Here is a 25322-nt window from a genome sequence, read left to right on the forward strand (position 1 = left end):
TATTATAAGAGCCAATGATTAAAATCAAAATCACAATTAAAGTAATGTTGAAATTACATGATAAGATGGACAAACTGTGTCAACATTTACATAAGGATAAGTAAAGATGCAGAATACATAGCCACTTATTATAACTAAGTAAAAAAGCAGGTATCCTTACAAAGGATTTTGGATATACAGAACTGAGCATTTAATACTAACTAGAGTCTTATTTTTCATCACACTACTAATTTTAAAAATCAAATTAGAATTTTAAAAATATATTTCACTACATACCAATTTATTTCTATCATGCTATACGTAAGAATTCTACCTTAAATTTTTTAGGATGAATCTGTGTATACTGCTGCTGCTGCTAAGTTGTTTCAGTCGTGTCCGACTCTGTGCAACCCCATAGATGGCAGCCCACCAGGCTGTGTATAAATGTAGTTAAATCCTAAGATTTTAGCCAATTTAGGGATCATTAAAAAGTATTTATCATAATATTATTCAACCTCAATAGTACATTTCTAGTCCTCCTATGATTATATTAGCACATTTTTTCCCTTGAAAATGGCACCTGTTAGTAGCAGAATGAACAATTTAATAAAATGTCACATGAAAAGCCAAGGTACCTAGATACATGTCCTCGGTTTATACCTCTAACTGGTTCATCTTGAAAACTGTGTTTCATTGCCTTCCTTGCTTTCTTCTCTAGAAAAATGACAGCATATAATCACTTAACCACTGTATATCAACGATATATAGTAAAAACAAACTCTTCTCCCCTTACCCTCATAACAAATAATTATTGAAAAAAAATCTACTCCTTCCTCCCCGCTCTTTCTAAATTTCTTAGGGGTCTCACCCAACCTCTTTTCTACACTGGCTCCCACAGAAGCAATGAGGCAGTCATGGCAAAAGGGATTAACAGACGCCGCCAACATACACATCTCTCATTTCCAAAAAATGCATAAACACGTACTCAAACACAGTGCCATATTTCAGAGACAGAACATTCATATAAAACTTTCTCTTCTTCGTCCTTTAACTCTGAGGGTGACCCTAAAACAGCCTCTTTTCTTCCCTACAATGGAAAAACAGCCTCACATTTAACACCTCCACAACAGTAGACTCTCCCCACCTGTCAGGTGGTAAAACAGGTGTTAAGTCTGTCCATACTGGGCCTACAACGATGCTTCAATAATTTATACGAGAATGCCTAATTTTATTCTTAAGATATTCTTTTCCACAAGCATAACTGTACTTTTTCTTTCTGTCTTTTGAGACCTCATCTCTGAATATAAATGTGGTCTCTCCAAAGACCATAAAATTACAAAAGGATTCCTCTGCCACCTTACTGGAGATTGAGAAACAGGATAACAAAGTACAAAGTGAATTAATAAGGTAATTCTGGCAGTCAAATTAATGGAATAATGGCATCTACCAAAAAAGAGTTCTTAATCACTTTTCTCCCCCAACATGGGACCTCTGTTAAGTCTATGAACTCCTTCCTAGAAAAGTATCTTTTAAACACATAAAATAACACAGTATCACATAAAAAGCCAATTATATTGAACTATAACTATCAAAAATATAAAATGCACAAATTTATGATACAGTAATATATGTGCTTTATTAATCTTTAAATAAATATCTACCAGTATATCTAATAATTAAACTCTAAGTAATGATGGGTATTAAACATCATTCTGAGATAGGCAACAATAATGCATCATGAAAATATCTACAATTTCTATTAGAAACAGTCTCTGCTACTGCTGCCCACATTCATAATGGAAGAAAACATGTAAAGATGTAACTTTTCTCTCTATTCAAGTTTACAGACCTACAGTTTTAAAACCTCAAATATACGAAGAACAATTTATTAAATTTTTTAGCTCTGTTAAGTACTGAATCTAATAGCAGTAATAATGTACTTTACCTACATAATGCCATGTGACTTTCCAAGAGAAGCAGAGGACAAGAATTTTAGCTCCAAAAAAGAAACAAGGCCAAAAGCAAGGACAAGGGTAGTAAATGGAATTATTTGCAGAAAGCTCACTCTTCAGCCACTTTACCTACATTATCTAATCTTCCTAATAACTGCCCTTCCTCCTTCTGACCAAGGTTAAGAGTCACAACCCCTTGTTCTTCTAACTAAGCAAATGAAGATTCAAATAAATCACTTGCCCAAGGTAATAAGGCTAGTCAACAAAGCCAGAAGTCCTCTTTGTCCAAGTCCCGTGCTCTTTTGGCTATCCTATTCTGCGTTTGTCTGACATCATTCTAGAGAAGCTCACCCCAATTACCAGAGCACTTCAAGAAGTTAAAGCTCTTTCCTCTATTGTTTTCAGGTCAAAAAGACTACTTCTAAAGATGCTGTTGCTGCTAAGTCGCTTCAGTAGTGTCTGACTCTTTGCGACCCCATAGACGGCTGCCCACCAGTCTCCCCCATCCCTGGGATTCTCCAGGCAAGAACACTGGAGTGGGTTGCCATTTCCTTCTCCAATGCATGAAACTGAAAAGTGAAAGTGAAGTCGCTCAGTTGTGTCCGACTCTTAGCGACCTCATGGACTGCAGCCCACCAGGCTCCTCCATCCATGGGATTTTCCAGGCAAGAGTACTGGAGTGGGGTATATTGATGTAATTACCTTTGTAAAATAATTTCCTGTAAGGGAGACATGCAGTTCTAAATAAGGTATTAAGTACTTATGTAGGAACTGATTTCTGTTCAAGGAAATAAAATATTCAACATTTTTGAGCAATATACACGTTACTGGAAATGCAAAGCAAATTTCTAGAACCTAAACCAAACATAAAGCAGAAAGCTAGGTTTTACACTGTATCTAAATTCTTTTCTAAATGAATTTTTTAAACTTAAAAAAGAGAAAACACTATACCTGTATTATTTCCTAGGAGGGTAGAAAAACAACACAGTATCATTTGCAAATATTAATTGTAAATGTTGAAAGGTAAGAAAGCTAAATCCAGTCCAATTTCTTCACTTTACATTTAAAGAAACATCAAAAATTCATATAATAAATGTTTATAAATGGGAAAACAAAGATAGGTTCAAGAAAGTTCCCTAGGTACAGGAAAGAAGAAACATCTCAAACTGACCTGAGGAATTCTCTCCACATGTTTTGAAACACCAGCTATTACAGTAACTTAATTTTCAAAGCATAATAAAGTCAGTATGTTTCTGAAATATCTTTAAAATTAGACAGTACTCTGTGATGCAGTCATTAAGGTTTCATGGCAGTCCTATCACTAAGTTTCTAACTTCTGAGATATTTGATCTCCCTTCTGAGAAACTGGAATGGTGTCTGGCTCACAGTAGGGCCTCAGATGTTTGTTAGTAAATAAAGTACATAATATTCATTGGAACTTTTCTGTTATTATCAAGGTCAATTATTTTCCTCTCAGATGAGTGAACTAGTAAGCAACAGGCTACAAGAAACAGCAACCATGAATGTTGGGGAAAAAATAAAAACTCTAACTACGTCTTCCAAATTCAGGCCTTTATCATCCCACTTAAGACTCTTTCAATAATCTCATTTAATTTGACAATCAAATTTAAAGGCCAGTTAATTCGACACATTTAATATCTATAATTGTCATGCTGCTTAGTAATTAGATATAAATGGTAAGCACTTCAGGTATACAGTCATCCCTTGGTATTCACTGGGGATTGGTTCCAGGACCCTCCTGCAGACACCAAAATCTAGAAATGTTCAAGCCCCTTATACAAAATACATGTACATGTACACCTTTATACATATATGGGCTTCCCAGGTGGCACTAGTGGTGAAGAACCCACCTGCCAGTGTAGGAGACATAGGAGACTAGGGTTCAATCCCTGGGTGGGAAGATCCCCTGGAGGAGGGCAGGGCAACCCACTTCAGTATTCTTGCCTGGAAAATTCTATGGACAGAGGAGCCTGGCAGGTTACAATCCATAGGGTCACAAAGAGTTGGACACAACTGACGAGACTTTAAATTAAAATTTAAATTAAAAAATTAAATAAAAATGAAATTAAAAGATGCTTGCTCCTTGGAAGAAAAGTTATGACCAACCTAAAGAGCATATTGAAGAGCAGAGATATTACTTTACCAACAAAGTCCATCTAGTCAAAGCTATGGTTTTTCTAGTAGTCATGTATGGATGTGAGGTTGGACTATAAAGAAAGCTGAGCGCTGAAGAATTGATGCTTTTGAATTGTGGTGTTGGAGAAGACTCTTCAGAGTCCTTTGGACTGCAAGGAGATCCAACCAGTCCATCCTAAAGGAAATCAGTCCTGAATATTTATTGGAAGGACTGATGCTGAAGCTGAAACTCCAATACTTTGGCCACCTGATGCGAAGAACTGACTCATTTGAAAAGACCCTGATGCTGGGAAAGACTGAAGGCAGGAGAAGGGGACAACAGAGGATGAGATGGTTGGATGGCATCACCAACTCAATGGACATGAGTTTGAGTAAACTCTGGGAGTTGGTGATGGACAGGGAGGCCTGGCGTGCTGCAGTCCATGGGGTCTCAAAGAGCCGGACACAACTGAGCGAAGGAACTGAACTGAAGAGACTTAGCATGCACATACATACATACAAAATATATCTGGATTTTGTATACAAAATATACAAATCCTCCCATATACTTTAAATTATCTCTACATTACTTATAATACCTAATACAATGTAAGTACTATGTAAATAACTGTAAATACAATACTAGTGAAGTGAAGTCGCTCAGTCGTGTCCGACTCTTTGCGACCCCGTGGACTGTAGCCCACCAGGCTCCTCTGTCCATGGGATTCTCCAGGCAAGAATCCTGGAGTGGGTTGCCATTTCCTTCTCCAGGGGAACTTCCCAACCCAGGGATCGAACCCGTGTCTCCTGCATTGCAGGCAGACGCTTTAACCTCTAAGCTACCAGGGAAGCCCAGTGCTAAATGCTATGTAAATAATTGTAAATACAATGTAAATACTTGCCAGCGTGTGGCTTTCAAGTTTTACTTTTTGGAACTTTCAGGAACTCTCCCCCACCCCCACGGAATATTTTCAATCAAGGTTGGGAGAATGCACAGATTTGGAGTGCCAACTTTGCTTAATAACCAAACTAAAATTTTATAGTTTCCTTCAGTCTAGAATCTAGAAACAGCTTAAATATCAAGACTGCTAAGGATGGCTCATGAAAGTTTAGCCCATCCCACACTTTCAATAAAAGCCAAGGCATGACTGGATTCAATTAACCAGGGCTGAGATCTCCTATGTCCCCATTCTCCCTTTTAACGGTCCCTCTATTACACTCGTGCCCACATCATTCTGAGTACTATCCGGATTTCTGATTACAAAAAATTACTCTGGTTATCAAAAGGTTATTAGCTAATTTGCAGAAACACAAGAAATTTTTTTTCTTTTTTTTTAGTACAAAACAAAAATTCACATCACAAAAAACTATGCTTACCATGCTGTTACACTGAATATGGATTACAGTTTATATAAACAAACAGCATTTAAATACGTCATGGTATATAAAATGGCACAAGTATATTCCCATTAAAGTGTGATGGTCTCATTATCTTACTTAACAAATGCAAAGAATATCTGGCATATGACTATAAACGTTCAAAGGTATGAATGATACCTTAAAGCAGGAGTCAGCAAACTCCTCTGCAAAGGGCCAGATTAAGTAAACCTTTTAGGTTTTGTGGCCCACAAAACCTCTTGCAACTACTCTCTGTGGTAGCACAATAGCAACCATAGACAACAGGCAAATCAATGAGTTAATCATGTGTTGAAATAAAACTTTATTTACAAAAACAGGTAGTGGGCTGAATTTGGTCTACAAATTAGCTTGCTGATCTCTTCTCCAATTAACAGTAAAGAGAATGTCATTTTCCAATAAATCAACTTTACCAGAGCCAGAAGTTTTTTATTTCAAATATATGTAAATTATGCAGAAAAGCAACCAATGTTTTTAGAGCATCCTATTTATATTAGAGCACCTGATGTAAAAGAAAAGTCCAATGACCTTATTGACATATATAACTAGCCTCTATAAAATGTACTTTAGAATTCTGCTGAAAAAAAGTTAAAATTCTATGAATTTGCAAGAACTTCTGTAAATATTGACTATTCAAAAAAACAAACACAAAAAAACACACCTATACAGGGACTTCCCTGGTAGTCCAGCAGTTAAGAGTCCACCTTCCAAAGGAGAAGGAACTAGGATCCCACATGCCACAGGGCAACTAGGCCCACAAGTCATAACTACAAAGCCCAATCGCTCTGGAGTCCATGCACTTCAACTAGAGAGAAACCCGTGCTCAGCAAGGAGAGATCCCTCATGCAGCACAAAGACACCAACTAAGGCCCAATGCACTCAAAAATGAGTAATATTTTAAAAAAAAAAAAAAAACCCTATACAAATGCTACCCTGAAAAAAACCCTCTAAGAAGTCAAAGACTGGATTCACTATCAAAAAGAACGAAGAAATAAAGAAGTGAATCATATGAACCATACTTTCTTTCCAAACAGTTTCCAGGCAAAAAGCTACATCTATCATAGGGACATTTCACTATCCAAAATCATAAACCCTTTTTTAAAGGATATTTTCCAGTGTCAGTTATATACCATACCCTAGGAAGAAAACAAAAAGTGAATTCACCTTCAATCATGAAAAAAATTTACACAGGTACGTAAACACTTCTTATAGGAAATTCCATTTTGACTTTAAATGATGAAAAATCCAAGAAATATTAAGTACTGAATACTAAACACAGTAATAAGCAAACATCCTTTCACAGTTTGTTACAAAATAACCTTACTTTTAAAGACTTTAAAATTGCAAATAAGGGATATATATATAAAGTATATATTTACCCTTCCATAAATATTGGCATTTTCTACATAGGAGGAATGGCTAATAGCAATTACCTCTGAAAAACAAGACTGGGGGGTGTTCTGGCAAGTTGGGGAGAACTTTTAACATCTTTCTGATTTTTTTAAGTTTGTCATAAAATTTATTAATTTTACAGTCATTTAAAGTGGTTTAAAATATATGCAATGTAAATGAATATTGAAAAATATACCAAGAACTAATATAAACAGTAAAGCAGGATTCCTCTGAAAGAGGCTAGAAACTGAGGAAATCTCTGGGGTCAGACAAGCCACCTACCACTCAACCGAACATATACTTGCTGCAGAAGTTAGGGAAGTTCCCCTAAAAGGCTTCTGACACCATGAGGTTTAAAATCACCTTGTAAGAGTGGAATCTACAGCAGTCCAATCCAGTTCCACTGACTCCAGTAAGCCAAGGGTAGTTATCGGGGTCCTGAGAAGAGCTACTGGGCTGCAGGATGTCCAAGTCATCCAAGAAAGGGTGACTTTCTTGACTTCCCAGATGGATACCAATACCATAGTATTATATTAACTATTCCCTATCAAGTATGTTCCCCAACATGACTATCCTCACAGTCTTAACAGGACACTTTGTTTTAGGCTTTGGTCTTTGGGAAATATTGATTAAAATTTGTCATTTTGAAATGATGTATGTTAAGTTGAATTAAGTTAAAAATAAATGAAGAAACGTGACTCCCATCCTAACTGAAGATTTCAGACTCCACTGTGCTAGAAAATTACACTAGATTATATTAGAAGATTCAGATCTGAAATTAAGATAAAATGCATACAGACTTTCATTTCAACCGCCTGCCAAAGATAAAAATGGATAATAAAAGCCAATTCTGCTCCTGGGAATAGAGAAGCAAAAAATCAAGAAATAACCCTTGTTCTCTGATACTACTGAGTGTTAGCAAAAGAGAGAAAGAATAGCAGTCTGTCATTTGTCACCACCACAGAAAAAACGTATCAATTTAATTTCCAGTTAATGCAAATGTCCAAAACAAAGGACAGACTAAACATATTTTCCCCATGCTGAAATTAATTTCAGTTCTGAGCCTCTCCTACGCTCTGCCATGCTTGGGAACACAGGAGTGAACAAAACGATGTATAATCCACAAGGGCAAGAATTCAACATTCCTAAATGCCACAAATTTTGTTTCATTTAAATATACTGTAAAGAATTTCAATGAGTATCTATTCATCTCTCACTAAAAAAACGTTGTTTATTAAATACCATTATGCACTTTACAAAAGTAGTTAAGCAAAAGAAACAAAGTGCAATTCATTTTACAGATGAATTATAATCCACTAACTTCAAAAGAAATCTTTTACGTTTTTACCACATTTGCGGTAATTATTAGTCTTTGGAAGATAAAGCACACGTGAAAATAATGTAGTACTAAAAGAAATTTAAATGCAACCCTGAATATTAGCCTCTCTTCTTAATTCTAATAATGCTGTTATGATAAACGGATTAAGCCATTATTTATCCAGCAAATGAACGGGGCAATTGTTCATTCAGAGCTCCATCCGAAATATAAAAGAGTATTTAGTGCTCTAAAAAAAATGTATGCTCAGTAAACAATAGATTGCAATGCCTATTTTCGAGCGCTCGTTTATCAAACAAATGCTTACTATCTTAGGTATTTACATTTACATCATGCTTGTCTATTGCCACAGAACTCATTAACATTTCGACAAAAATCTCAAGTAGATAGATTTTAAAACATATCGTTGATGAAGCTGACCTTCAACACATTTCCAGCCTCGTTAATAACCAGTCCTTAATGGTATTTTAAAAAAAGAAAAAAACGCTCAATACATGGTGTGAATAAAGAACCATGCTACATCTGTATAGGATGTGATGCGCTCTATTTAAACTAAAATAATATAGTGTTCCACCCGCCCTCCCCCCCTTTCAAAGTTAGCCTGAGAATTACGTTTACAACCCTTTAAAGGAAGAGGGGGCTGTAATGTACTCAACTTGTCTACTGGGGTCTAAGATCCAAAATCGGAGAAAGTTACGGGGCTCGGGGGGCGCCCGCAACTTCAGCAGCAGCAGGTAGGGCCGGGGCCGGAGCCGCCGGGGCCGCCGCGCGGGTGCGGGGGCCGCTCGCGCCCCGAGCCCCGTCACGCAACCTCCCTTTGCCGCCACCGCGGAACTCACGCTCTCTAGTAATTCAACACCTTTACTTTCAAATCGGAGACCGGGGAGAAATGGTAATAAATTCCTTTCCTACCACAGCAAATAATAATTATGTCATTTTTTTTCTACGCTTAAATCTGCATTCTCAAGACTGCCTAGAAGGGACGAGCCAGGCCGAGCCCGGGGCGGCGCCCGAGCGGCGGGAGCCCGGCCGAGCCCGGGGCCGACGCTGAGGGCGGACCCGCGCCCGGGGGGGAGCAGCTCGCCGCGGCGTGTTCAGGCCGCGGCCGAGACGCCGGCCAAGCCTCGCGGCGTCCGCGACCCCAGGAGCGGCCTGGCCTGCGGGACCGTTAGGACAAGCGGCGCCGCGGCCCTGGCGGCGAGGCCACCGGGCAGCACCGGGCGCCGCGACTTCTCGCCGCCACCTCAGCGGCTCCGGCGGAGCCCGGGAGCGGCAGTGGGGGAAGGGAGCGCGCCGGCGGCTTACCTCAGGAGCGGGCGGCTGCTTCCCGCCGCGAGAGTGGCCGGGCGCTGCGCGGCGGCGGCGGGCGTCGCGGCTGCGGCAAGGGGAGAGAGAGAGAGAGAGAGAGGCGGCGGTGGAGCGAGCGCCGGGACGCCGGAGAGTAGAGGTACCGCCGCCACCGCAGACAGCTCCGCAATATGGCTGCCCGGCGGCTCCTCGGGGGAGAGGCGGGGCTGCCCCGCGCCCCGCGCCCCCCGCCTCCCCCTGCCGGCCGGCCGGCCTCGCGCCGCGGCCCGAGCGCCAACGCCGCTGCGGCGGCCGCCACCCGGCCGCCCGCGCCCCGCCCCGGCCCAGCCCCGCCCAGCCCCTCGGGCTCGCGGCCACTCGCCGGCCCGGGCGTCGCCCGCGGGCAGGGAGGGTCTCCGTCCGGGGCGGGGACGCGCGAGGACCCGGGCGCGGCTCCGGAGTCCCTCGGGAACGGGGCCGAGCGCGGGGGTGGGCCCCTCCTTCCGTGAGGGGGACTGGGCTAGAGTGAACCCGATGGCCGGCGAAGCGGAGCCGCCCAAACCCAGAGCTGGGAGTGGGCCTGCCGCCTCCCCGCGACCGGTGTGGAAACTTGAAACTCCCGCTGGTGCCAGAAAATTCAGAGGGCGTTTCCATCGCCCCCAAGAAGGCATTCTTTCCCAGGGAATCAACGACCGAGTGGAGCGCGTTACTTGGCTCTTGAAAGCTTGAAAATCCTGGATCGGGAGAGAAAAAATGGCCTGCCTTAGAGGGATTTATATATACAATGAAGAACTTTATTTTGGCAGTGTTTACCCAACCAGTAAACTTGCTTTTTCAGGGACAATTTTTAGGCCCCACCAAAACCCCAATCGAGAGTGCAGATTTTTATCCGGGCAAGGAAGAAGTCAGTAAAAGAAAAATGATGGAAGTGGGACACCGCAAAGAGCAGCCAAACCTAAATTATCTTTGACTTTGTGAAGTTAGGCATTTGATCATGGTCTGACTAGCCCACTCGTTTTAGTAGTGGTCGGGGCTAGACAGACTTACGGTCTATCTTCTGTCATCTACTCCCATTCCTCTTGTATTTTCTGGGATTCAAAGAGCAAAACTTGCTCTACGTATGGAAATAGCAAGTGCACAAAATCAGAGTAGCCTAGTTTGCCCTGCTGTATATAGTTTACTTTTTATTAACAAAGTTTGAAAAATTTGCTCAGTCGTGTCCAATTGTTTGCGACCCCATGAACTGTAGCCCGCCGGGCTCCTCTGTCCATGGAATTTTCCAGGCAAGAATACTGGAGGGTAACAATTCCCTTCTCCAGGGGATATTCCTGATCCCAGGATGGAACCAAGGTCTCCTGCATTGCAGGCAGATTCTTAAGGGTCTGAGCCACCAGAGAAGCCCATTCAAATACAACCTCACCCAGTGTACTCAACTTTTTTAGAACAAATAATCTGTATCCTTCTTGCTTTACTGTTTGTCTTCCCTGAGACTATAGCTTTTTCCGGAAACTCTCCTCTGATCACTTTCATTAAATTTACTCTTCAGCGTGTTTCCACCATTGCCCTTTGAGACCACTCGGAACAATTAAAAGTCCCAAGTTAATTCTAAGGCCTTTAGAGTGCAGAGTCCTCGAAGATGGGAACCAGGTGTGTGCCTTTCTTTAACTATAGGATTACTCCCTGACCTTCTCCCTGGGGTGGAACAATTATCCGGGTGATTTTTCAGACTTCTACAATAAGCTGCATGCATAAAGATAGTAAAACTATTGTGTAAATTCCTAGATAGTACACTAATCAAACATACTTTTGTGACAGAAAATGAAGCATTCATTATCATGTGTCACATGACAGGCACTGGTATGAAATGCTTTGTAATACTGGCTTTTTAAAATAATTATAACAACCCTGAGTTTGAGGTAAATGTTATTGACGTTTTTAAAAACCCAGAAATAGAGCCTCAAAGGAGTTAAGTAATTTGCTTACTGTAACACAGCTAGGAAGTTGTGCAATCTGACCAACCCAGTATCATTTGATTCCAAAGCCTTGATTTTATGCTATACTCTTCAACAGCAAACAGAGGAGAAACTGTAACACTTCAGTCAGCTATCATATTAGTAACTAAATGAAGGATAATACTCAATGCTGGTGATATTAAAAAGGTGCTGAGAGACATTGTGAGTGGAGTGTAAACAGAAACAACCTGTTTAGAAAAATTTGGCACTGTGATTCAACCTATAAAAATGTTCGTACCCTTGTAACCCATAATCTCATATCTGGGATTCTTGCTGAATGAAATAATCTGTAATAGAGCAAAAGTTTTATTCATAAACTGTATGTCACAATTTACAAGATGCAAAAATAAATATTGTGGAAATTAAATGTCTTGAAGATAGCTATAAATATTTGGTAGCATTTTAGGTAAAAACTTAAAATATATAGCATTAAGTGGTAAAAAAAAAAAGAAAAAAAACCGCTACAAGTTGTGAAACTAATCATGCAGTATGATCACATCTATGTTTTTCTTTGAAAAAAAAAAAAGACACCTATGAGGTGTTAGACAAAAAGAAAAATTGAAACACAGAGTTGTCTCAGGATAGTGTTTCTACGGGCATCCGTTACCCCCTGCCCCTTATTCTAGTCTTCATTATATTCTGTACTACTTTTGCAGTGAAAAAAAAAAAAATTTTTTTAAGGCTTAATTGAAAATTTTCTTTCTCAGTTTAATAACAACAGTGCAGATTTTAAGTGTTAAAAAGAAAATTCACACTTGTGAAAAACTACTTTAAAAAGAAAAAACCCTAATATTATCAATAGTTGTAAGAAAAACTTTCCTGTATTGCACATAGTATATATATAAAAAAGAAAGGAAAAGCTAATGCAGTAGCCCTCATAGTCAACAAAGAGTCCGAAATGCAGTACTTGGGCTCAATCTCAAAAACAACAGAATAATCTCTGTTCATTTCCAAGGCAAACCATGCAGTATGACAATAATCCAAGTATATGCCCCAACCTAATGCCGAAAAGCTGAATTTGAAATGTTCTATGAAGACCTACAAGACCTTCTAAAACTAATGCAAGAAAAGATACACTTTTCATCAAAGGGGACTGGAATGCAAAAGTAGGAAATCAAGAGATATCTGGAGTAACAGGCAAGTATCACCTTGGAGTACAAAATGAAGCTGATCAAATGCTAACAGAGATTTGCCAATAGAACTCACTGGTCATAGCAAACACCCTCTTCCAACAACATGAAAAACAACTCTACACAAGGATATCACCAGATGGACAATATTGAAATCAGATTGATTATATTCTTTGCAGCTGAAGATATAGAAGCTCTATCAGTTCAGTTCAGTTCAATTCAGTCGCTCAGTCATGTGGGACTCTTTGCGACCCCATGAATCGCAGCACGCCAGGCCTCCCTGTCCATCACCAACTCCCGGAGTTCATTCAGACTCACATCCATCGAGTCTGTGATGCCATCCAGCCATCTCATCCTCTGTCATCCCCTTCTCCTCCTGCCCCCAATCCCTCCCAACATCAGAGTCTTTTCCAATGAGACAGGTCTTCTCATGAGGTGGCCAAAGTACTGGAGCTTCAGCTTTAGCACCATTCTTTCCAAAGAAATCCCAGGGCTGATCTCCTTCAGAATGGACTGGTTGGATCTCCTTGCAGTCCAAAGGACTCTCAAGAGTCTTCTCCAACACCACAGTTCAAAAGGATCAATTCTTCGGTGCTCAGCCTTCTTCACAGTCCAACTCTCACATCCATACATGACCACAGGAAAAACCATAGCCTTGACTAGACAGACCTTTGTTGGCAAAGTAATGTCTCTGCTTTTGAATATGCTGTCTAGGTTGGTCATAACTTTTCTTCCAAGGAGTAAGTGTCTTTTAATTTCATGGCTGCAGTCTTCACCTGCAGTGATTTTGGAGCCAAAAAAATAAAGTCTGACACTGTTTGCACTGTTTCCCCATCTATTTCCTATGAAGTGATTGGACCAGATGCCATGATCTTCGTTTTCTGAATGTTGAGCTTTAAGCCAACTTTTTCACGCTCCACTTTCACTTTCATCAAGAGGCTTTTTAGTTCCTCTTCACTTTCTGCCATAAGGGTGGTGTCCTCTGCATATCTGAGGTTATTGATATTTCTCCCGGCAATCTTGATTCCAGCTTGTGTTTCTTCCAGCCCAGCGTTTCTCATGATGTACTCTGCATAGAAGTTAAACAAGCAGGGTGACAATATACAGCCTTGACGCACTCCTTTTCCTACTTGGAACCAGTCTGTTGTTCCATGTCCAGTTCTAACTGTTGCTTCCTGACCTGCATACAGATTTCTCGAGGCAAGTCAGGTGGTCTGATATTCCCATCTCTTTCAGAATTTTCCACAGTTTATTGTGATCCACACAGTCAAAGGCTTTGGCATAGTCAGTAAAGCAGAAAGAGACGTTTTTCTGAAACTCTGTTGCTTTTTCCATGATCCAGCGGATGTTGGCAATTTGATCTCTGGTTCCTCTGCCTTTTCTAAATCCAGCTTGAACATCAGGAAGTTCACGTTTCGCGTATTGCTGAAGCCTGGCTTGGAGAATTTGAGCATTACTTTACTAGCATGTGAGATGAGTGCAAATGTGTGGTAAATAGAGCATTCTTTGGCATTGCCTTTCTTTGGGATCGGAATAAAAACTGACCTTTTCCAGTCCTGTGGCCCCTGCTGAGTTTTCCAAATTTGCTGGCATACTGAGTGCAGCCGTTTCACAGCATCATCTTTCACGATTTGAAACAGCTCAACTGGAATTCCATCACCTCCACTAGCTTTGTTCGTAGTGATGCTTTCTAAGGCCCACTTGACTTCACATTCCAGGATGTCTGGCTCTAGATGAATGATCACACCATCGTGATTATCTGGGTCATGAAGATCTTTTTTGTACAGTTCTTCCATGTATTCTTGCCACCTCTTCCTAATATCTTCTGCTTCTGTGAGGTCTATACCATTTGTGTCCTTTATCGAGCCCATCTTTGCATGAAATGTTCCCTTGGTATCTCTAATTTTCTTGAAGAGATCTCTAGTCCTTCCCATTCTGTTGTTTTCCTCTATTTCTTTGCATTGATTGCTGAGGAAGGCTTTCTTATCTCTTCTCGCTATTCTTTGGAACTCTGCATTCAGATGCTTATATTTTTCCTTTTCTCCTTTGCTTTTCGCCTCTCTTCTTTTCACAGCTAATTGTAAGGCCTCCCCAGAAAACCATTTTGATTTTTTGCATTTCTTTTCCATGGGGATGGTCTTGATCCCTGTCTCCTGTACAATGTCACGAACCTCATTCCATAGTTCATCAGGCACTCCATCTATCAAATCTAGTGCCTTAAATCTATTTCTCACTTCCACTGTATAATCATAAGGGATTTAATTTAAGTCATACCTGAATGGTCTAGTGGTTTTCCCTATTTTCTTCAATTTAAGTCTGGATTTGGCAATAAAGAGTTCATGATCTGAGCTACAGTCAACTCCCGGTCTTGTTTTTGTTGACTGTATAGAGCTTCTCCATCTTTGACTGCAAAGAATATAATCAATCTGATTTTGGTGTTGACCATCTGGTGATGCCCATGTGTACAGTCTTCTTTTGGGTTGTTGGAAGAGGGTGTTTACTATGACCAGTGCATTTTCTTGGCAAAACTCTATTAGTCTGCCGTGCTTCATTCCGCATTCCAAGGCCAAATTTGCCTGTTACTCCAGGTGTTTCTTGACTTCCCACTTCTGCATTCCAGTCCCCTATAATTAAAAGGATATCTTTTTTGGGTGTTAGTTCTAAAAGGACATCTTTTTTGGGTGTTAGTTCTAAAAGGTCTTGTAGAACTTCATAGAACCGTTCAACCTCAGCATCTTCAGCATTACTGGTTGGGGCATAGACTTGGATAACTGTGATATTGAATGGTTTGCCTTGGAAATGAACAGAGATCATTCTGTCGTTTTTGAGATTGCATCCAAGTACTGCATTTTGGACTCTTTTGTTGACCATGATGGCTACTCCATTTCTTCTGAGGGATTCCTGTCCACAGTAGTAGATATAATGGTCATTTGAGTTAAATTCACCCATTCCAGTCCATTTTAGTTCGCTGATTCCTAGAATGTCAATGTTCACTCTTGCCATCTCCTGTTTGACCACTTCCAATTTGCCTTGATTCATGGACCTAACATTCTAGGTTTCTATGCAATATTGCTCTTTACAGCATCGGACCTTGCTTCTGTCACCAGTCACATCCACAGCTGGGTATTGGTTTTGCTTTGGCTCCATCCCTTCATTCTTTCTGGAGTTATTTCTCCACTGATCTCCAGTAGCGTATTGGGCACCTATGACCTGGGGAATTCCTCTTTCAGTATCCTATCCCATTTTGCCTTTTCATACTGTTCATGAGGTTCTCAAGGCAAGGATACTGAAGTGGTTTGCCATTCCCTTCTCCAGTGGACCACATTCTGTCAGACCTCTCCACCATGACCCGCCCGTCTTGGGTGGCCCCATGGGCATGGCTTAGTTTCATTGAGTTAGACAAGGCTGTGGTCCTAGTGTGATTAGATTGACTAGTTTTCTGTGAGTATGGTTTCAGTGTGTCTGCCGTCTGATGTCCCCTTGCAACACCTACTGTCTTACTTGGGTTTCTCTTACCTTGGATGTGGGGTATCTCTTCATGGCTGCTCCAGCAAAGCGCAGCCACTGCTCCTTATCTTGGACAAGGGGTATCTCCTCACCACCGCCCCTCCTGACCTTGAACGTGGAATAGCTCATTCCACATGAGCTACCCCACACCTGAGGCCAGGGGCAGTGGCCGGGAGGAGCAGCGCCACGTCCAAGGAGTGCAGCAGGGCCTAGAGGAGCTATTCCACATTCAAGAAACTCTACAGTGAAGTCGCTCAGTCGTGTCCGACTCTTTGCGACCCCATAGACTGTAGCCTACTAGGCTCCTCCCTCCATGGGATTCTCCAGGCAAGAGTACTGGATACAGTCAGCAAAAACAAGCCTGGGAGCTAACTGTGTTTCAGATCATGAAGTCCTTATTGCAAAATTCAGACTTAAATTGAAGAAAGTAGGGAAAACCACTAAGCCATTCAAGTAGGACCTAAATCAAATCCCTTATGATTATACAGTGGAAGTGACAAATGATTCAAGGGATGAGATCTGATTCAGTGCCTGAAGAACTATGGATGGAGGTTTGTAATGTGCAGGAGGCTTTTCCAAAACCACCCTGAAGAAAAAGAAATACAAAAAGGCAAAGTGGTTGTCTGAGGAGGACTTACAAATAACTGAGAAAGGAAGAGAAGCAAAAGGCAAAGGAGAAAAGAAAAGATATATCCATCTGAGTGCATACTTCCAAAGACTAGCAGGGAAAGATAGAAAGCCTTCCTAAATGATCAATGCAAAGAAATAGAGGAAAAGAATAGAATGGGAAAGACTAGAGAGCATTTCCAGAAAATTAGACATACCAAGGGAACATTTCATGCAAAGATGGGCACAATAGAAGACAGAAATGGTATGGACCTAACAGAAGCTATTAAGAAGAGGTGCCAAGAATACACAGAAGAACTATACAAAAAAATATCTTCATGATCCAGATAACCATGATGCTGTGATCACCCACCTAGAGCCAGACATCCTGGAATGCAAAGTCAAGTGGACCTTAGGAAGCATCACTACGAACAAAGCTAGTGAAGCTGAGCTATTTCAAATCCTAAAAGATGATGCTGTGAATGTGCTGCACTCTTTATGCCAGCAAATTTGGAAAACTCAGGAGTAGCCACAGGATTGGAAAAGGTCAGTTTTTCATTCCAGTCCCAAAGAAAGCAAGGCCAAGGAATGTTCAAACTACTGCACAATTACATTCATCTCACACATTAGCAAAGTAATGCTCAAAATTCTCCAAGCAAGGCTTCAGCTGTATGTGAACAGAGAACTTCCAGATGTTCAAGTTGGATTTAGAAAACAAAGTGAACCAGAGATCAAAGTGCCAATATCTGTTAGATCATAGATAAAGCAAGATAATTCCATAAAATCATCTACTTCTGCTTCCTTGACTATGCTAGTCTTTGATTCTGTGGATCACAACAAACTGGAAAATTCTTAAAGAGCTGGGAATACCAGACCACTTACCTGCCTCCTGAGAATTCTGTATGCAGGTCAAGAAGCAACAGTTAGAACCAGATATGGAACAATGAAACAACAGACTGATTCCAAATTGGGAGAGGAGTACGTCAAGGCTGTCTATTGTCACCCTGCTTGTTTAACTTCTGTGCAGAGTACATCATGCAAAATGCTGGACCAGGTTGCTGGAGAGAAATGTCAATAACCTCAGATATCCAAATGACACCACCCTTATGGCCAAATGTGAAGTGGAACTAAGGAGCCTCTTGATGATGGTAAAAAAGGAGAGTGAAAGAGCTGGTTTCAAACTGAACATTCAATAGACTAAAATCATGGCATCGAGTCTTATCACTTCATGGCAAATAGATGAGGAAACAATGGAAATGATAACAGACTTTATTTTTCTGGGCTCCAAAATCACTGCAGATGGTGACTGCAGCCGTGAAATTAAAAGACCCTTGCTCCTTGGAAGGAAAGTTATGACAAAAGTAGACAGTGTGTTAAAAAGCAGAGACATTACTTTGCCAACAAAGGTCCATATAGTCAAAATTATTGTTTTTCCAGTAGTCACATATGGATGTGAGTGGGACTATAAAGAAAGCTGAGCACCAAAGAATTGATGCTTTGAACTGAGGTGTTGCAGAAGACTCTTGAGAGTCACTTGGACAGCAAGGAGATCAAACCAGTCAATTCTAAAGGAAATCAGTCCTGAATATTCATTGGAAGAGCTGATACTGAAGCTGAAGCTCCAATACTTTGGCCACCTGATGTAAAGACCTGACCATTAAAAAAGACCCTGATGCTGGGAAAGATTGAAGGCAGGGGGAAAAGGGGACAACAGAGGATGAGATGGTTGGATGGTATCACAGACTCGATATACATGAGTTTGAGCAAGCTCTGGGACTTGGTGATGGACAGGGAGGCCTGGATTGGTGCAGGCCGTGGGGTCTCAAAGAGTCGCGCACTACTGAGCAACTGAACTGAACTTAATACAACAATATTAGAATTAAGTTTATCTGAAGCAGCATAACAAACTAAAACATTTTTTACATCAAAAATTTTTATTCACAATTTTAAAAAGCTTCAGCAAAGTCACTATTTTTAAAACCTATACCTAGAAAAAAAAAAAACAAATGAGAGTCTTCTGTTGTAACTGTGATATTTCATGCTATTCACACTATCTTACACATTCAAGTACATATTCACAATGTGTTCACCAATATGATAGACCTCATTAAAAACAGGCAAGGTAAATAAAACTATCTTATCATCTCTTTGTATGTCTAGTAAGCCATACAAATTTAACTGCTGATATAAGCTATAAAATTTCAGTACAGTCAATAGAGGTTTGATGTCCAATGTGCCTAAACTAAGAGTCAAGAAACCACAGGTATTTTCATATCTTTATTCTCTTTCTATCTAAGATTAAATTACATAAGTACACACTTCATAATGTCCTCAGAGATATGAGCAGGTAGTCTTCAACAATGACAAGGTAAAAGTTATTGCTTAATCCTCTCTGGTTAGGTAGTAAAGCCAATTTAATTCATGATAAACAACAACATTTCAGAGGTAAGTAGTAAATGAAGTGGAAAGGGTCCGAGTGAGGAAATCTATAGCCTTGGCTTTCTTCCCAGTTCTTACTAACAAGTTGCTAGGTAACCCTGAAAGATCAAATGGACTAGACTGTAATTTACCTGCAAACAATGTTAAAAGAAGGAGAACGTTACATATACCTTTTGAGCATGTCCCAGAGATTGTTTTAAGACATTGTAGTTTTTCAGAACTAGAAGAGGAGCTCAAAGAGCAGTAATTCCCTTACCGGTATTACTGTGAAATGGCCATCCATCCCATCAACAGTGGCTTCCTGCCACTAATTGTGTGAGATTCTAGGAACATCTTTTTTCTTTTTTTAAAATAGACTCAGCTTTCTCATCTACTAAACAAGGGAGCTGGATTAGACGGACCATCTGTAAATTTTCAAGTTCTAAAATTCTTCAACTCTGACTCTGATTCACATATAAAATATCTGACTCCCAGGTAACACAGTGGTAAAAAATCTGCCTGCCTATGCAGGAGATGCAGGAGACTTGAGTTCTATCCTTGGGTTGGGAAGATCCCCTGGGGGAGGAAATGACAAACCACTTCAGTATTCTTGCCTGAAAATTCCCATGGGTTATAGTCTGTAGGGTTGTAAGAAGACACAGCTGAGCATGCATGCGTATATACATAACAAAGTGTAATTTCTAGAATTAACTATTTTACAACATAAAGCATTTACTTAAAGGGTCACTTAACATGATATTTCATAATTTTTGACTCAAATATCCACTACTTTATGGTCTATTACACTTCGTATGTGGTTGCTTGCTTCACTAAGTCATGTCTGACTCTCTGAGACCCCATGAACTACAGAACAACACGCTTCCCTGTCCTTCACTATCTCCCTGAGTTTGCTCAAACTCTAGTCCATTGAATCAGTGATACCATCTAACCATCTCGTCCTCTGTCATCCACTTCTCTTCCTGACTTCAGTCTTTCCCAGCATCAGGGTATTTTCTAATGACTCAGTTCTTCACGTCAGGTAGCCAAAGTATTCGACTTTCAGCTGCAACATCAGTCCTTCCAATGAATATTCAGGGTTGATATCCTTTAGGACTGACTGGTTTAATCTCCTAGCTGTCAAAATGCCTCTCAAAAGTCTTCTCCAGCACCACAGTTGGAAAACATCAATTCTTTGAAGCTCAGCCTTCTTTATTGTCCAACTCTCACATCCATACATGACTACTGGGTGGGGGGGGTGGGGAACCACAACTTTGACTGTATAAACTTTTGTCGGCAGAGTGACGTCTCTGCTTTTTAATATGCTATCTAGGTTTGTCATAACTTCTCTTCCAAGGAGTAAACCTCTTTTAATTTCATGGCTGCAGTCACCATCTGCAGTGATTTTGGAGCCCAAGAAAATAAAGTCTGTCACTGCTTCCATTGTTTCCACATCTATTTGCCGTGAAGTGAAGGGACTAAATGCCATGATCTTCATTTAAAAAAATTTTTTTTATGATCTTCATTTTTTGAATGTCCAGTTTTAAGCCAGCTTTTTCACTCTTCTCTTGCACCTTCATCAAGACGTTCTTTAGTTCCTTTTCACTTTATGCCATTAAAATGGTATTATCTGCATATCTGATATCTCTCCTGGCAATCTTAATTCCAGCTTGTGCTTCATCCTGCCTGGCATTTCCCATGATGTACTTCAGCATTCTTGCCTTGAGAACCCCATGAACAGTGCATGCTTAGTCACTCAGTCACATCCCACTCTGCAAACCCATGGACTGTAGCCGACCAGGCTCCTCTGTCCACGGGGATTCTCCAGGCAAGAATACTAGAGTGGGTTGCCATGCCTTCCTCCAGGGAATCATCCCAACCCAGAGATCAAACCCAGGTCTCCTGCATTGCAGGCATAATCTTTAACATCTGAGCCACCATGGTATGAAAAGGCAAAAAGATATGACACTGAAACATGAACTCCCCAGGTCCATAGGTGTCCATATGCTACTGGAGAAGAGCAGAGAAATAGCTCCAGAAGGAATGAAGAGGCTGAGCCAAAGCGGATGCAGTGCTCAGTTGTGGATGTGTCTGGTGGAGAAACTGAATTCAGATGCTGTAAATAACAATATTGCATAGGAACCTGGAATGTTAGGTCCATGAATCAAGGTAAATGGAAGTGGTCAAACGGGAGATGGCAAGAGTGAACACTGACAGTTTAGGAATCAATGAACTAAAATGGACTGGAATGGGTGAATTTAATTCAGATGATCATTATATCTACTACTGAGGGCAAGAATCCCTTAGAAGAAATGGAGTAGCCCACATAGTCAACAAAAGAGTCCAAAATGCAGTACTTGGGCTCAATCTCACAAATGACAGAATGACCCCAGTTTGTTTCCAAGGAAAACCATTAAAAATAAAAGTAATCCAAGTCTATGCCCAACCACCAGTGCTGAAGAAGCTGAGGTTGAATAGTTCCTACAAGACCTTCTATAACTAACACCAAAAGCAGATGTCCTTTTTATCATAGGGGACTGGGATGAAAAGTAGGAAGTCAGGAGATATCTAGAGTAATAGGCAAGTTTGACCTTGGAGTATAAAATGAAGCAGGGCAAAGGCTAACAGAGTTTTGCCAAGAGAACGCACTGGTCATAGCAAACACTCTCTTCCAAGGACACAAGAGACGACTCTACACAGGAACATCAACAGATGGCCAATACTGAAATCAGACTGATTATATTCTTTGCAGCCAAAGATGGAGAAGCTCTATACAGTCAGCAAAAACAAGACCGGGAGCTGACTGTGGCTCAGATCAATGAATTCTTTATTGCAAAATTCAGACTTAAATTGAAGAAAGTAGGGAAAACCACTAGGCCATTCAGATATGACTTAAATCAAATCCCTTATGATTATACAATGGAAGTGATAAATAGATTCAAGGGATTAGATCTGATAGAGTGCCTGAAGAACTATAGATGGGTGTTCGTGACCTTGTATAGAAGGCAGTGATCAAGACCATCCCCAAGAAAAAGAAATGCAAAAAAAAAAAGACAAAATGCTTGTCTGAGGAGGCCTTCCATAAAGCTGAAAAAAGAAGAGAAGTGAAAGGCAAAGGAAAAAAGGAAAGATATATCCATTTGAATGCAGAGTTCCAAAGAATAGCAAGGAGAGGTGATCAGTAAGTGATCGTAAGTGATCAGTTGGAGAAGGAAATGGCAATCTACTCCAGTATTCTAGCCTGGAGAATCCCATGGACAAAGGAGTCTGGTGGCCTAGAGTCCATGGGTTTGCAAAGAGTTAGACACAACTGAGCAACTTAGCACAGCACGCATGCCTGATGTCCCACTCAGGGTACCGGCAATTTGCCTATGCAGTTCCTTCTGCCCATTCATCTAGTTGACACCTACCCATCTTTAGATCTCAGTCACAGTCAAGCCTGTACTGACCACCCTACCACCCTGGTAAAATCTCCATGTAGTATTTAGTAGCAGGTGCATTGTTAACAGATAGATTTTTTCAAAATTGATGTCTGTCCTCTGCTTTAGACTGTCCTATGCTGTGCTGTGCTTAGTCACTCAGTCATGTCTAACTCTTTGCAACCCCATGGACCATAGCCTGCCAAGCTCCTCTAGGGGTATTTTCCAGACAAGAATAGTGGGGTGGGTTGCCATGACCTACTCTAGGAGATCTTCCCAACCCAGGTATCGAACCCAGGTCTCCTTCATTTCAGGCAGAGTCTTTACCATCTGATCCACCAGGGAAGGCCATGAATACTGGAGTGGGTAGCCTATCCCTTCTCCTCGGGATCTTCCCAACCCAGGATTCAAACCAGGGTCTCCTGCATTGCAGGCAAATTCTTTCCAGCTGAGCTACCAAGGAAGCCCCTCCTTTAGACTACAAGTCTATAAATGTAGATACAATGCCAATTTCTTTTTACTCTTGTGCCCTAGCACTTAGCACAGTGTCCACAATATCATAAGGTGGCCAAGAAATATTTGTTGTAAGAATGAATGAAATTACCCACGAAGTTAGTGTAGGACTAAAATCTAGGTTTCTCGACTCTGAATTTAGTGTTATTTATCACCCATCTGCTGCTCTCAATTTGATGTACTCAACTCTAAGCACAATCCAATGCATTTATTCAGTGGAAAGAAAATCATTGACATTCCTCAAATATTGTTTTTGGCAACACTAGTGGTATACAATATCTAGGCATAGTTATTGTATTATGACAAAGCTGTCACGTAGACTTGTTTACTTTGTGACTTTGCCACTTGTTTCCTGAAATATAACTGTGATGGTTAATTTTATGTGTTAACTTGAAGCCTAGATAGCTGATAAAAAATTATTTCTTGGTGTGTCTGTGCAGGTGTTTCTGGAAGAGGTTGGCATTTGATTGAATAGACTGAGTGAAGGGATCCACTCTCATCAAAGTTGGTGAATCATCCAACCCACTGGGGGTCCAAAGAGAACAAAAATATGAAAGAAGGGTGACTTTTCTCTATATATATGTCACTTTCTTTCTAACTGGGAGATGCACATTCTCCTGCCCTTGGACCTCAGAGCTCCTGGTTCTCAGGCCTTTAGACTCTGGACCTTTTAGCAGCAGGCCCCTGGTCTCCAGGCCTTCGGGTTGAGTTACAACACTAACTTTCCTGATTCTCCAGCTTGCAGGTGGCAGACCATGGGTCTTCTTTATCTCTGTTATTACATGTGAGCCAATTTCCATGTGAAAAAACTCTCTCATACATATCTCTGTATATCCTATTGGTTCTGTATCCTGAGAACACAGAATGATACAACAATCATTACTTAAAATAACTAAAAAACAACTTGCCCTATAAATTTAAGTTAGTAAATAAAAGTAAGGATACTTTTTTACACAAGCAGCTGATATACAATATAAGGTAATGATTACAGAAAAATTGGAGGGGCTGTCTGAATCAGAGATGGTATTGCTGATAAATATCTAACTGCTACTGACAGCTGCGTGTGAAGAAAGGGGACAAACCCTCTGCAAATCCCCTGGAGTCCTTGATCTAGTCCAGTTATTAGTCTCTGGAGTTCTGTCAAGTCACGGGGTTGTGTCTCTGTTCCCTCCCTCAAGACTTCTTCTATAGGCATTGTAGTGACCTGATTCCAAAAGAGGGTGCCCAACGTGGTGCTGAAGCGTTGAGTTAATGACCACTCAATGCTCTGGCTGACCCTCAGGTGGAGAGAAAATATGATGGCTTCCAGAGTGCAGGTACAAGGCCTTATGTAAGTTCTTCAGGAGAAACATGAAAGAATGACATTCCCACCTAGTGAAGGACCTTTTGGTTCAAAGTTATGCTATAAACTAATTTGATATTTGAAAGATGTCCCCCTCCCCATCCCCATGAAAACGGTTTGGAAGGGGTTTCAATTTGAAGCTGGTCTTCAGAAGTTTATTAAAACATGATGTACCTGTACCCACAGTACTGTGCAACCAACTGAAGTTTGTAATCATGTTTTCACTGTAATGTATGTTGGGGATTCAACTTGAAATGAAAAAATATGTCCCTTTTTTGACTGATTGAAATTCATGCTTTCATTCATTTAATCTGTCGCTCAACCACTGAACAAACATTTCTTGAGCATTGGCTATGCTGCAAGCTCTGTTCTAGGTGTTGGGAATCCAAGATTAAATAAGACTACTTTCCCCCCAAGAAACTCAGTCTACTGGAAGGAGCAATGTTACAGCAGATAATTATAAAATTAATAATTTGAGAAGTACTCTAGATAATTTGAAAAGTACTCTAGGTAAGTTGTCTTCCCTGAGCTCCAGGCTGATATATTTATTTTCTACTTAGCATCTGTACTTGGTACTCATGAATATCTCAAATTCAACATGCAGAGCTGAACCCATCATCTTCTTCATTAAACTCTCTCTTCTCCCTCCTCCCTCTTCTCCTCTTCTTCCTTCTGTATATGTTCACCCCAATTTGTGAAACCATCTTCTGATGAGCCATCCATCATAGAAACCTGAGAATAATCCTGAATTCATTCAACCCCCACATTCTCTCAGTCATCAAGTCTTACTAACATCTCTTAAAAGAGTCTTCCAGCCCACTCTTCCTCTCTAACTCTGCTACCTACCGCTTTCTTCATCTAGGATGCTGGTAAGTCTCCC

At 40.7% G+C, this 25322-nt stretch overlaps 1 protein-coding gene across 1 annotated transcript in view; it reads right to left on the minus strand.

Annotated features, from left to right (window-relative positions):
• The window catches only part of RDX (radixin), a 103214-nt gene extending 93542 nt beyond the window's left edge, over nt 1-9672 (minus strand). Inside the window, exon 1 of the mRNA XM_052652103.1 lies at nt 9517-9672. The gene's annotated coding sequence lies outside the window, so the exon portion shown is untranslated. The remainder of the gene's footprint in view (nt 1-9516) is intronic.
• Between the last annotated feature and the right edge of the window lie 15650 nt (nt 9673-25322).

Source organism: Budorcas taxicolor, chromosome 15, assembly GCF_023091745.1.
Source record: "Budorcas taxicolor isolate Tak-1 chromosome 15, Takin1.1, whole genome shotgun sequence".
NCBI lineage: Eukaryota > Metazoa > Chordata > Mammalia > Artiodactyla > Bovidae > Budorcas > Budorcas taxicolor.